Source organism: Leopardus geoffroyi, chromosome C3 (assembly GCF_018350155.1).
Source record: "Leopardus geoffroyi isolate Oge1 chromosome C3, O.geoffroyi_Oge1_pat1.0, whole genome shotgun sequence".
Taxonomy (NCBI): Eukaryota; Metazoa; Chordata; class Mammalia; order Carnivora; family Felidae; genus Leopardus; species Leopardus geoffroyi.
Window position 1 is genome coordinate 46,399,613 of NC_059338.1, and position 14,720 is coordinate 46,414,332.

The 14,720-nt window shown below is 40.3% G+C and overlaps 1 protein-coding gene across 1 annotated transcript in view; it reads left to right on the forward strand.

The window, feature by feature from the left end:
* Window positions 1-14,720, forward strand: part of LOC123586573 (serine/arginine repetitive matrix protein 1-like) — a 118,368-nt gene that overhangs the window by 87,059 nt on the left and 16,589 nt on the right. The window lies entirely within an intron of this gene.

Sequence of the window (14,720 nt, forward strand, 5' to 3'; positions counted from 1 at the left end):
AAAGGAATTTAACATGAATTTAATGAATTTATTTTTTGGGATAAGATCCCTAACTTGCAAGCCTTAGGTGTTATCATAAACTAGCTTTCTGAAAATCCCTTACATAGCAATACTGTAAGTGGTCCCTCTATGAAAATCATGAATATACGCTCATAGGATGAATAAAACAAATCATTGTCTTAGTGTTTTGTGAAAGGGTACTTGTGGCTTGGGATAAAAACTTCAGTGACAGCGTTATGGCTAAAAAAATACAAATTATATGGAAGAGAGGATGATGTTTTCCATCTGGAAAACTGTCAGATGACTCAAAAAGTGTCTCTAGAAATATGGAGAGTGCTTGCCACGAGACATGGAGGCAACTACGAATCAAATACCTTCACGGAGTGCAAAAGTAGGAGAAAACTATTTCTCAATCGAATCTTATTTTATATAATGTTATTTTAAATGTGTATGCTTGATTAAATTAATAAATTAAACATTGAAATTAGGTACATAACTATTTCATTGGTGCCCCTCCGTAAAGGTTTATATTTAAATTGGTTGAATAACATTTTTTTTTCTCTTTGGGAAAGTGCCCTTACAGTTAGGGTCACTTTCTATTCCTGCATACTTTTATAATAAGAGCAAAATCAAAAGTACAAAGTTGTTATCCCTTCTAGGGGCTCTTAAAATTTAATAGACACTTATGCTTTTATGTAAGTAATTAAACTTTAATGAGGAGATCCTAGGCATCAGCCAGTGGATGGGGGAAATACTTAGGGAAGCAGCTAGGTCTCTGTGCCCTTAGAGGGCATCATCTTAAACCGGAGTGAGGCTAGCTTTGCAGGGGAAGTTTTCACCAGGGAAAATTTCTTGGAGGAGTGACTTTGAAGTTCAGACTACAAGTAGGTGGTAGACATATTAGGTAGAAAGGAATAAAAAAGCATTAGTTAGTAATCTACTGCTGCTTTACAAACCACCCAAAACTTAAGGGCTTAAAGCACCACTCATTTATTTGTCACTGTTCTTTGGCTTGGCAGTTTGCGCAGAGCTCAGCTAGGATGGCTCATCTCATTCTGCATTTGTATGCAGTTGTGGGTGGGTCAGCTGGTCATGGGTGGTCTTGCTCACGCCCTGGAGCTTCAGTAAAGGATCCTGAAATGGTCCTCTACATGTGGTCTCTCTCATTCTCACAGGCGGCCACAGAGTTCAAGGAGGGTGAAAGCGGGAGGTGCAGGGCTTCTGGAAGCCAAGACTTGGACGTCATAGATGACACTTCTGCCACATTCTGTTGGTCAAAGCAAGTCACAAAGTCAGCCCAGATTCAGGGTAGTGGGGAAATAGTTTCCACCCTTTTATGGGAAGACCTGTAAAAAAAATCGGTGGCCACATTTAACTTCTTGCATGGCGTTTCAGACGGGGAGGACAGCTTCTGGAATGGAATAGAGACAAGAAAATGTAAACTCCGTAGTAGAATTTTTAAGGAGTTCAGCCTGATTAAAACAGAGAAGGCCTCTTGGTGAGCAACTGGAAATCACACCAGGAAGGCTGCCTGAGAGAGGCCTGAAGGCTGTAAGCTTGGACCCAGAACTTCGATGTGAGGGTTAACAAACCTCAGTGCATGTACCCTGGCCTCAAGGATTGACTTTAATTCATTTTCATTATTGTTTTTATTTTTTAAAGATTTTTTGCTTTGAGATCGTAGAAGACCCTGTGTCATTAAAGTGCCATGTCCAGAAATGGACATTACCAAAGCCTTTGTGACTTTCTGAAGACAAGAGAGCACAGAGACAATAAAGGACAGTGGTTAAGCCCCTGAGCTTTGGAGCCAGACAGACTTTGGTTCAAATCCTGTCTCCACCACTTGGAAGTCATGTGACATCTGATTAGCCACTTAACCTCTTTGGACCTCAGTTTACTCCAGTATCATATGCGGCCGAATTAGCACCTTTCCTGCAGGTTGACTGTGAGGAATGGATGATACACTCATGGATTTACCCTAGGGTCTTAAACATTAAATACATAATGTCAATTAATGTCAGCTGTAATTACAGCCTTTGGATTTTAATTCTGCATCTGTGAAATGAGGTACTACTGCTGAAATGCCAGGGTCTCATTTTAAAAATAGCTTATTTTTAAAATTGAGCATCAGGAAATTTGCAAATTAAAGTGCTATTCCCATTCCCAAGGATAGAGTTCGGTCTTATGATTTGCATCCAAAGAAGATCTTTTTCTTTTCTTTTAAAGTATTTTTTTAGTGTTTATTTATTTAGTTTTGAGAGAAAGAGAGGGGCAGAGAGAGAGGGAGACAGAATTCCAAGCAGACTCTGTGCTGTCAGTGCAGAGCTTGATGTGGGGCTCCAACTCATGAACTGTGAGATCATGACCTGAGCCGGAATCAAGAGTTGGACACTTAACTGATTGAGCCACCCAGGTGCCCCAAGAAGGTCTTTTTCTTTAAAAAAAAAAAAAAAAAATTTTTTTTTTTTACGTTTATTTAATTTTGAGACAGAGAGAGACAGAGCATGAACGGGGGAGGAGCAGAGAGAGAGGGAGACACAGAAACCGAAGCAGGCTCCAGGCTCTGAGCCATCAGCTCAGAGCCCGATGCGGGGCTCACACTCACGGAAATCGGACGCTTAACCGACTGAGCCACCCAGGCATCCCAAGAAGGTCTTTTTCAAAGCTAAATGCTTCTCTTTTCTGAAAGAAAACTGACCCTTGGCAAGCATATCTTACAAGCAGTTGATGCTTTGAGGAATAAATGCATTTATTCTCTATGTGAATGTATTATTTTAAGACAAATCAGGATGCTGGAGACTGTTCACTTTTAAACATATATTTTTTGCCTATATAACACAAATTGTAAATCTCTTACTGGGTTATAGATTCTGTGCTAGGTATTGGAGATATAATGATGAGTGAAATCAACATTAATGCTCTCAACAGCTGCTTTTAATATTCTGCATCAAATAAGGCCTAAGTAAAAATACCCATATTTTTTTCTAGGGAATGTAGATAAATAGGGTGCGTAATTTTTTGCTTTTATTCCTGAGCTATTGTTATTAATTTAATAGAAATACTTTCATCTGTTTTGAAAAAAAATTATTTTGATAGATAATTCTAGAGCCAGTCCTAAGTCAGATGGTCCATATGTCTGGCAAGTAGAGTGAAAACCACATTGGCTAATAGTGTAGGGCTTTTCCAGAGAAAGAGAGGTTTTCCCAAGGTTGGTTGGACCCCTCATAGAACAACATCAAGTGAGGGAGATTTAAAAACAGAAAAAAACTTTAATGTTTATTTATTTTTGAGAGACAGAGCATGAGCAGGGGAGGGGGAGAGAGAGAGGGAGACACAGATCCGAAGCAGGCTCCAGGCTCTGAGCTGTCAGCACAGAGCCCAACATGGGGCTCAAACCCATGAACTGCGAGATCGTGACCTGAGCCGAAGTCAGATGCTTAACCGACTGAGCCAGACTGAGCCACCCAGGTGCCCAGGAGATTTTTTTTTAATGTTTCTTTTTTTTAAGTTTATTTATTTATTTTGAGAGAGAAAACATGAGTGGGGGAGGGATAAAGAGAGAGGGAGAATCCCAGGCAGGCTCTGTACTGTCAGCATGGAGCTTGAACCCATGAACCATGAGATCATGACCTGAGCTGAAGTCAGATGCTTAACTGACTGAACCACCCAGGTGCCCAAGTATCTTTAAACACAAGTACATTCTAAAAAAATACTAATATGTACCAATTTGGGAGAAATTAATGCTTCTCAGACTATGTTATTTGGGACTTATCCTTGGCTGTCTTCACATTTTTCATATCTCTACACATGAATAACCCTCTGGCTCAGTAAGTAGAATGTACATAGTCATGTATAAGGAGGTCCACTTTGGGTCTTAAGAGACTCAAACTAAGGCTAAATATAAATAAAATATGAACCATTTGAGAGATTATGGAAGTAGGTTCAGCAGAAGAACATGCCATGTTCTGGCTTCATTTCTATCTCAGGAAAGTGGGGGATACATTATAGAGGATGCATCTTGGCCTCAAACAGGAGGTCACAATCAGAGAAAAGTGCCCCACATCTTTTTATTCTGTTCAGAGCATCTGCGTGAGGCATGAGAAGGACCCTGGCCTCCCCACTGAGGCCCACTCTCGGGTAACTTTCTAAGGCCCTGTTTGGAAGCATATATTTTCCACTCTGCCTCTCTCCCACTCTTAATTCACACCTGTAATTCTTCTTTCAACCATTTCCCAGGAAATAGTTGAATCCGTCACACTGTCTTATGTCCTATGCTTTAATTATAATCCAAAACGCAGGTAATGGAAAGTATTGGCACACTACTAATTATAAGACAAAAAAGCAATGTTTCTTCAAACGTGGTGAATAGAGTATCAAGTAACCTACTGTCAATTAACTATGAGTGTGCCCATCCCAGCATTTTAAAAAAGAATCCCTCGGGGCGCCTGGGTGGTGCAGTCGGTTAAGCGTCCGACTTCAGCCAGGTCACAATCTCGCGGTCCGTGAGTTCAAGCCCCGCATCGGGCTCTGGGCTGATGGCTCAGAGCCTGGAGCCTGTTTCCGATTCTGTGTCTCCCTCTCTCTCTGCCCCTCCCCCGTTCATGCTCTGTCTCTCTCTGTCCCAAAAATAAATAAACGTTGAAGAAAAAAAAAAAAAAAGAATCCCTCAAGAAAACTGAAAAATGCATTTTTAATGGAGCCACCTGTGCCTCTAGGCCTTGAGAACTTTAACAAGGATCAGTCCATGAAAAGAGTTGCTGTAAGACTGTATAATAAATTAAACATAAATTTTAAATTATTCATTGCATCTTCCTAAGAGATTGAGATGCTGTAGGGATAATGAAAATGCAGTTTAATAAGCAATCCATAGTGATTTTAAAAGGCAAGTAAAAAAAAAGGGTCCATTAAAATTTCACCTTTGTGGAAGAATGAGCTAAAAGGATAAGTTTAAATTAATGGTACTAATTAATGTGAACCTGCAGTGCAAGACATTAGTTTTAATTTTATTTTATTGTTAATTAAAATATATTTGATGTATAAATTGTGTAAGGTTAAGGCATACAACATGTTGATTTGACACATTTGTATATTGTAGTGTGATTGACACTGTGGGCATTAGCTAATGCCTTTATTATGTCACATGGTTCTTTCTTTCTTTGTTGTGGGAATAATTAAGATCTAATTTCTTAGCAAGTTTGATGACGATAATACGATGTTGTTTATAATCACTATACTGTGCACTAGATCTCTAGGATTTATTTACTAATTGCAAGTTGTATCCTTAGACAATATCTTTCCTATTCCTCTACTTCCAACCCCTGGCACCCCCCATTTACTACTTTATTTTGTACTTTAATGAAATTTTATTGGTTTATAGTATTACCAGTTTAATCATAGGGTAGAGCTTGGGGAGAAAATAATAATAGTAATAAAAATGATAGATACTGTTTATGAGTTGCTTTGTTGTTGTTTTTTAAAGATTATTTATTTTGAGAGAGAGAGGGAGAGTGTGAGCTGAGGAAAGGCAGAGAGAGAGAGGGAGAGAGAATCCCAAGCAGGTTCTGTGCTCTCAGCATAGCCCAACATGGGCTTGATCTTTTGAACCATGAGATTATGACCTGAGCGGAAATCAAGAGTCAGATGCTTAACTGACTCAGCCACCCGTGGGGCACCCTGTATTGCCTCATGAAGATGAACCAATGAAGAGAAGTAGCTGAGAGCTCTGGCGTCAGAGTTTCTGGTTCAAACACCAGCTCTTCCTCTTTCAAGCTGTGGCACCTTGGATAATTAATCTAACTCTTCTGTGCTTCAATTTCTTCCCATTTATAGTCCCCTTAATGGTTCTTCCCTTAATAGTTTCTTCCTATTAATAATACGAGGATTAAAGGGAAAAATGTAAAAAAAAGCAATTAACCCAGTACTGGCTCTGCAGTAGTGGGAATTCAATATGTGGTATAGTCATTGCGATTATTGTTGCTGTTACTGAAAGTAAAGAAAAGAAAGAAAGAATAGTGTGGTTGCAATAGATGACAGACAGCCCTAAGTAGTGCCATACGTTTTTGCCGAGTCTGGGAGTACAGCAGATTACTCTTTGAAGTCATCAAGACTGGGTGATCCCTGTTGGTCTCACTCATGGCCTTCTGTCCATAGTACCTAATGCATCTAACTTAATGGTGCGCCTCATCTTGCACCACCTGGTGACAGTGTAGGGGACCCCTCAGCCTCCTTTGGGTACTGTCATGACAGGTTCATGTTCAAGCTGATTTCTTTCCTTTGTTCATTTCCTCCTTGAGCTAACCCCAGCAGGGAAATCTTTGACAGGTTTCTCCATTTTGAAATCTCTCTTCCACGCTTCAGATGTTTTCTCTTCAAAGAAAACCTGATTTAACATTGCTAGCTAAATCATAAAACAACGGCTTTACCCTTCTGTGGCTTTTTAAATTCCTTTCTGAAGACAGGAGGATAGTGTGATGGGTTGAACTGTGTCCTTCCAAAATGCATGTGTTGAAGCCCTGACCCCTGGCACCTCAGGATGTGACTGCATTTGGATATGAGCCTTTAAATAGGTAATTAAGTTAAAATGAGGTCATATGAGTGAGACTTAATGCAGTATGACTTGTGTCCTTATAAGAAGAGGAGATTAGGACATATGACCATGTGAGGACACAGTGGACAAGGCAGTCTTCCATAAGGACAGAGTAATCAGAAGAAAATAAACCTGCCAAGATCTTCATTTAGCCTCTGAAACAGTAGGACATTTCTCTTGTTTAAGCCACCCAGCCTGTGGTGTTTTGTAGGGGCAGCCCTAGCCACCTACTGCAGGTAAAATGCTCTTCAGGTGGACTTGAGGCAGGAGATTCTGCGTTCAAGGCCCTCAATAGTGAAGCCTGAGTCAGAGGAAGAGCCCTCACTGCCAGGCTCCTTAGGACAAGAGCTCTGGGTACTTTGAAGGCATGATATTTATCTTAAATATCTTTCTCCATAGGTCAGAAATTGTATCATTAGCAATTTATATGGAAGGATTGAACCCCTTTTTTAGTGTTGTCAACCTAAAGGTAAGCGATTCAGCTAGCAAAATTGAGTTTATTTGGGAAGAGCAGAGGAATCACAATTCACAGTAAGCAAACCATGGCGAACCACAGGCAAGTCCAGAGAACAATGGAGGAGCCCACCCTTTTATAGAGGAAAGGGGGAAGTTGGGAGGGGTTGTTTTGAACAAAAGTTAATTGGAAAAAAATGAGTTTGGAGGGGTGGTGACTTCTCTGGCTGCAGGCAAGGGCAGCTAGCTGTTGCTGGGCAGAAAGAAAACCTTCGTTCTTCCTCCTGGACCCAGCAAGCTGTGATGAGTGGTGTGTGAGAGCCCCCGCCCCTCATGGCTTTCCAATTCCAATTCTGAGTTAGGTGTCCTTAGCACATTTTCGCAGTTCAACATCCCATGGTAAAGTGAGACTGTGCTAAATCACTGGGATGCTGTTGGTGGATGGTGAGTGTGGGATGTGGGTTTTGAGGGATTCTAGGAAAGGAGCAGTGAAGGAGAGCATGCAAAGTCACAGATTCAGATCCTTTCCCTCCTGGCTCTGCCCAGCGCCAGACTGGAAGAGTCTCTGGCTGGTTGGCGGGAAGAAGTTTTTATTTCTTCATTGGTGGTTCCTCCTTCCCAGAATGTGAGCCTTTCCGGGCTTGGGTACAAGGTCTGTGGTGATTTCTTCATGGTTCAGTGGTTGAGATAGCTGTGCTCTGGGTCCCTTCTTTCAGCCTTTTACTTGCAACATTTCCATCAGAAATTTCTGCTTTAAGTGTAAGGGATATGGTGCAACTGGGGAAGGAAGTTTGGAGAATAATTGAAACAAAACCCTTGTCCTGTTCAGTAAAACAGAACCCATTCCTGTCTCCCGCCGTCTGCCAACATGTTTAACTTTTCCTCTATTTTTCCCTTACTTCTGACTCTATTGTGGTGTAGTTTACAACTTCCGTATTTTTATTTGTCATCACTTTGCTTTAACCACGAACACAAAGGACTCTTCAACAGCAGTAGAAGAAACTGAGTAGCTGGTAGAAATGCTTTTGTATTTGAAGTCAGAAGAAAGTTTTTGCCCAGGAAGTTTTCTGCTCCTGCCTATTCTCTCCTTCCTTCCCTGGGCTCCTTCCCCCAAAACTGTAGCCTGTTCCCAAACCCTCAGGATAGTAGTAGTTTTTAGGGAACAAGATACATTCTCTTCTTTTGGTGAGATTGTTGAAGACTGGGGGAAAAAAAAAGGCTTTAAGACTCCCTAAAATGAATTTCTAAGGTTTCTTTTTTTTTTTTTTTTAATTTTTTTTTCAACGTTTATTTATTTTTGGGACAGAGAGAGACAGAGCATGAACGGGGGAGGGGCAGAGAGAGAGGGAGACACAGAATCAGAAACAGGCTCCAGGCTGTGAGCCATCAGCCCAGAGCCTGACGTGGGGCTCGAACTCACGGACCGCGAGATCGTGACCTGGCTGAAGTCGGACGCTTAACTGACTGCGCCACCCAGGCGCCCCTAAGGTTTCTAAAATGAATTCCTGACCAGTGGGAGAGATTTTGTGAGGCAGAAAACCCTCCCAAAGTTTCTAGTAGGTTGGTCTCTCTAATCTATGAGAGTTCTGCGTGTGAATGAAATAGAGGATGGAGAAACACGGTTGACATCTGGATGAATGGAACTAGAGCTTGCCTCCTAGAAACACAAGAAACTTGCATCACACGTTATCCTAGGTCACGTACAATGTTACATATTATAGGAAAAAATTATATGGGTAAGTATTTTTTATACCATTTCATTTAAAGTTTAATTTTATTTGAGTGGTGCCTGGTGGCTCATTTGGTTAAGGTTTGGACTCTTGATTTTGGCTTGGGTCATGGTCTCATGGTTCATGAGTTCAAGTCTCACATTGAGTTCTGTGCTGGCAGTGTGGAGCCTACTTGGGATTCTCTCTCTCTCCCTCTCTCTCTCTCTCTGCCCCTCCCCTGTTCACTTTCTCTGTCTCAAAATACATACATACATACATACATACATACATACATAAATAAATAACTTTTAAAAAGTTTAATTTGAATGAATGATAGTCATTCTTTCTTCTTTTCTTTCTTCCTTTCTTTTTCTTTTCTCCTTCTTCTCCTTCTTCTTCTTCTTCTTCTTCTTCTTCTTCTTCTTCTTCTTCTTTTGGTTTTCTTTCTAGGCATGGGAGTGGAATGTATGTCAATGTATGGCCCCTAGATGGAGAGTGGTCATAGGGAAGGGTGTGAAAAATGCCCATCTCAGTCTCAGTGTCTATACTCATGGGTGGTAGAGAAATAGCCATTAACAATATGGAGGAAAACAGATCCCTTCACTAAATTGCGTGTCATTCCTTGTGATGTTGCATTTTCCTTTAAATACATAGCCTCAACACTTCCTCGAAGAAATTGAATGTATATCTGTCAAGGATAATTAAAACTGTGGATCAAACACAAAAATAATGCTTTGGAAGAAAATCTTTTCAGAATCTGCACCATACTCTTTATTTTATTATTATTTTTAAAGTATTTATTTATTTTAAAAGAGAGAGAAAGAGAGAGAGACTATGAATAGGAGAGGGGCAGAGAGAGAGAGAGAGAGAGAGAGAATTCTAAGCAGGCTCCACACTCAGGACATGGGGCTTGAGCTCATGACCACAAGGTCATGACCTGAGCCAAAGTCAGAGAGTCGGATGTTTAACCCACTGAGCTACCCAGGCACCCCTGCACCATCCTCTTTTTAGTCTCTGGTCCAAATGACAACAGTGAACTTTGTAAATGCATTTATGTGGGCCTATGTATTGGCAGTCAACTTGTTGGACTTACCTTGGCCACCTAAGTTGGACACAGTAAAAGAATTGCAAATTACTCATACAGGAGTATAAAGGAGAGTATATCTTTAGGGGCCTTTGGCCAAGAGAAGCCCATGGTATATTTTTATCTAGATAGTTTCCTCTGTAGCATGTTTTAGACATTATAGTAAAGTAGATCAGTATGGAGTAGATTGTAGTTTCTGTATAGAAACAATATTAAAATTGAACTTTGAAACAAATGAGTCATTGACATGGTCAACAGTATGTTATAAAAGGAAGCACATAGTATTCAAATAAGTAAATGTATTTTAGAAATACTAATAAAATAAATTTAAGTATAGCATATATATTGATTACAGAAGAGGATATGATATAAAGATATATTTTTACTGTGTCAAAAATTTATTTACTCACTAGAATTAAACATTTTATTAAGGACTGAATTTGTTATCCAGAAATTTATAAAGTCCCTTTTGGATGCCTTGGATCTCTTCAAAAATAACTTTAAACAATTTTCTGCAGAAGATGACTTACCACCCCCACCCCCGCCCTGGGTTATTATATTCTCCTTAGCAAGCAAAAGCACATAAATCATTCCACTGATGTTAGCATTACTCTTCAGTGGTACTTAACAACGTGCTTGTGGGCAGGAAGGTTAGCAATGTTTTGTCTACCAGGAGTTTTTATTTTAAAGGTATGTTATAAAACTAATACATATTCATAGTATGCAATTTAAAATAAGCAGAAAGAAAAATAATGCCTCATAATTTTGCATCTCAGGGATAATCGCTGTTTCCTAATGTGTATGTTCACAACCTTATAGCACCCAATTTTTTCATCTAAAAAAATCACCTTGGGGCGCCTGGGTGGCGCAGTCGGTCGAGCGTCCGACTTCAGCCAGGTCACGATCTCGCGGTCTGTGAGTTCGAGCCCCGCGTCGGGCTCTGGGCTGATGGCTCAGGGTCTGGAGCCTGTTTCCAATTCTGTGTCTCCCTCTCTCTCTGCCCCTCCCCCGTTCATACTCTGTCTCTCTCTGTCCCAAAAATAAATAAACGTTGAAAAAAAAAATTAAAAAAAAAAATAAATAAAAAAATAAAAAAATCACCTTGTTGAATATTCATAGCATCATTTAAAATAGATGCAGCTTATTTCATCCTATATACCATGCTTTATTTAACCAACCTTCATTTCTGGATATTTCAGTTGCTTTCATTGGTTTTGCCATTATGCTTGTAGCACCCACACCTGTGGTTTCATGGAGTGTTTGCTTCATTCAGGAAAAGGGGAAAAGCTTGAGTCTGGATTACAGGTGGCTCTGCTGACACAGATGGGACATGGACTGCTGAGGTGCCAGCAGAGCCATCTACTCTGGAGTTTGGAGGACGAGGGAAGCCCTCCCAATGGACATCATTTTGAATAGTCCACCTTGTGTTCCATTTTGCCTGAAAGGAGAGAAGACTGGAGGACTGATGGCAAGGAGGTTAGATGATATTCTTGCACTGGGCTCTAAGTTATGTCCTGCGAGAGTACTGATCCAAGAGCATCTACTCCAGAGGTGACTCTCCACAAAAGGGTGGGCATGATGAACTGCTCTGTGGATGTCACACAGCTTCCTCCCCAGGTATCTTGGTACTTGTCTAGTGTTTTGTGAACAAAGTAGGAGTCAGGGCTGGAGGCTGTGCATGCATTCCATTCAACAAAATTTTCCCTTACAAAGACTAACTTGGCCATTAGCCTCTTTGAGTGCCAAGTTTTCTAAGCAATGCCCAATCCAGGACGTTCATATGGTACCGTGTGCCAAGTGAGGTGTGGAGGGACGAGTCACCTCTTTCGAACCCTTCTGACCCAGCAGCGCCAATTGTGGAATACCTGTATCACTTTTTGGAAACAATAGCAGAACTCAGTGAATGGGGCAGATTGTATTTCTAGGAGAAGTTTACCTGTTGCCCTGATTGATTCTGCTCCAGAGAACCATTCATAAAGCACTTAAGCACTTTGAAGAATCCATGGTGGGTTCCAATATCATTCCCTAGGTCTTCTGCACTAAGTGAACCTTGATTGGTAAGCCTAAGAGATGAGAGTTCACCATCGTCTCCTATGGGTTTATATTTACTCTTGTCCAGGTCCACCTGTGTGGGAGCAACCATGTGTTCCTATAAAGCATGGGTAACTAACTGTAGAGATGTCTTAAGCTGTGCATATGTTCTTCCTCAAAGAACAGGCTTGGAGGGATGCCTGGGTGGCTCAGTCAGTTAAGCATTCGACTTTGGCTCAGGTCATGATCTCACGGTTTGTGAGTTTGAGCCTCGAGTCAGGCTCTGGGCTGATGGCTCAGAGCCTGGAGACTGCTTTGGATTCTGTGTCTCCCTCTCTCTCTTCCCTTCCCCCACTTGTGCTCTGTCTCTCTCTCTCAAAAAAATAAATAAACAAAATGTAAAAAAAAAAAAAAAAAAGAACAGGCTTGGAGGACAGGGAACTAGTTGGTTTCTATGGAAGGCTTTGTTCTTTTCTAATATGCCATATACAGTGCTGGTTCCATTGCACATTAATGACTTCTTTTTTTTTTTTTTTTAATTTTTTTTTTCAACGTTTATTTATTTTTGGGACAGAGAGAGACAGAGCATGAACGGGGGAGGGGCAGAGAGAGAGGGAGACACAGAATCGGAAACAGGCTCCAGGCTCTGAGCCATCAGCCCAGAGCCCGATGCGGGGCTCGAACTCACGGACCGCGAGATCGTGACCTGGCTGAAGTCGGACACTTAACCGACTGCGCCACCCAGGCGCCCCGCACATTAATGACTTCTTAATCCAGGAGATGGTTACATATTCTGTGGCTTAAAATGATTTTTATTGTAGTAATATATATAAAACAAAAAAATTATCTTTTAACAATTTTTAAGTGTAGAGTTTTGTGGCATTAAGTCTGTGGCTTTTGCTTCTAAACTTGAGTCCACCTCTATTTTCTATGGCAGCTCCATTTTTTTCTAATGCCATGACTGTATTTCCTCCAGGCCAAGATGCCATTAATTGTACAACAAACTACTATATTAATAGCAACATTTTATTTAAAAAGCTATTCCAGGCAAGTTTCCTTGGATGACATTTTTAAGCCACATTCCTATTTCGGAAGTATTAATATGTAGAAAATGTGCATCATTGAATTGAGGAAGTGTGTATCTTCTCTGTGTCCTGTGGCAATGGCAGGAATTAAAATGTTTTCTTTTTTTTTTTTAAGATTTTATTGTATTTATTTTTTTAAGTAGGATCCACACCCAACGTGGGATTGAACTCACAACCTGAGATAAAGAGTCACATGCTCCACCAACTAAGCCAACCATGCCCCTCATGGAATTAAAATGTTTCTGAGAGGAGAGTCACTTTCCATGTGTTGTCCATGATGACCAACCTGGAAACACATACCTTACTGGACAGTCACAAAACTCATGACACTACCTGTGCAGGAGGTCTCTGAAATAAAATGCATATTAAGGAGACCTACAGGGTGTCATGAAATTTCAGAAAGAAAAGTTTTGTTGAGGACTAAACAACCACTGACAGAGGACAGGTCTTAATATTTTTGAGCATCTACTATCTTCTGAGAACTTTATATGTATCTCTCACTTTAACCTCAGAACAATCTTGAGAGGTAGGTTGGAGCCACATTTTACAGAGGAAGATAAGCAGGCTCAGAGTTTTTAAGTAATTGACAAGATCTGATGCCTGGCAAGGAGTGGAGCTGGAGTTTGATACTTGGTCTGTATGACTCCAATGCATGGGTCCCTCTTCATCATACCAGTTACACACTGTGCTTTAGCTGCACCATAACATTATAGAAACAACTGAATTCCCTAGTTTCCAGGCCTTGTTTTTTTAAAAAAAAATTTTTTTAATGTTTATTTATTTTTGAGAGAGAGAGAGCAATCGAGTAGGGGAAGGGCAGAGACAGAAAGAGACACATAAACTGAAGCAAGCTGCAGGTTCTGGGTTGTCAGCACAGAGCCCAGTGTGGGCCTTGAGCCCATGAACCGTGAGATCATGACCTGAGCCGAAATCAGACGCTTAACCAATTGAGCCACCCAGGTGTCCCACAAGCCTTGTTATTTTAATATGATTTCTTTCTCCTTAACCCCCTATGGTGGCCATTGCCTGTAAAATCATGTGTTTCTAACCATGGACTACATTGTGATGGGTTTCTATTTTTTTAACCAGTACTTAAAGCTTTGTTATTTAATATTTTACATATTTATGTTCTTTCTCCTCAGTAGATTATAAGCCCTGAGAGGCACTGACTTTGTTGTATCTCCCCCAGCAATTTATAAATCACTGATATTCAGTTATTACCTATTGATAATTTTAATGAGTTTTAGGGAGACATTTTCTGATATAGCTGTTCCAAAATAAAAGTCATAGTCAAGATCATTTTAAAGCATTAAGGTATGGTTCATGGGACTTCTGACAATGTCAAAAAGTAAGGGAGACTGATGAAGGAATAAATAGAATTTTAAAATTTGAGAATAGAGTTTTCATTAAGGATTTCTATAAAATATTTTTACTACTTTAAATCTTTACTGTTAAAATCCCTTTAGATTTCCATAAAAATTCTCATTATATTTATGTTTGTCCTCAATCAGATTGTAGTTCACCTCCACCAGAAAAACTTCCCCCATCCCACAGACTACCTTATTGTTTATACCTCTTCTAAGCCATAGCTTTTTGAATAGTTCAGAAGACGAAAACTGAAAATTTTTCATGCAGAAATATCTATCCACATCAAAAGGCAACAGGAAAACAAAAGCTAATTTCATTCTGAAGATTCTCTTTTCTCTTGGCCATGGTGATGGTTTCCTTCTTGAGTCACTTCCCCTGAGAGGGTAACACTGGACAGCAGCCTC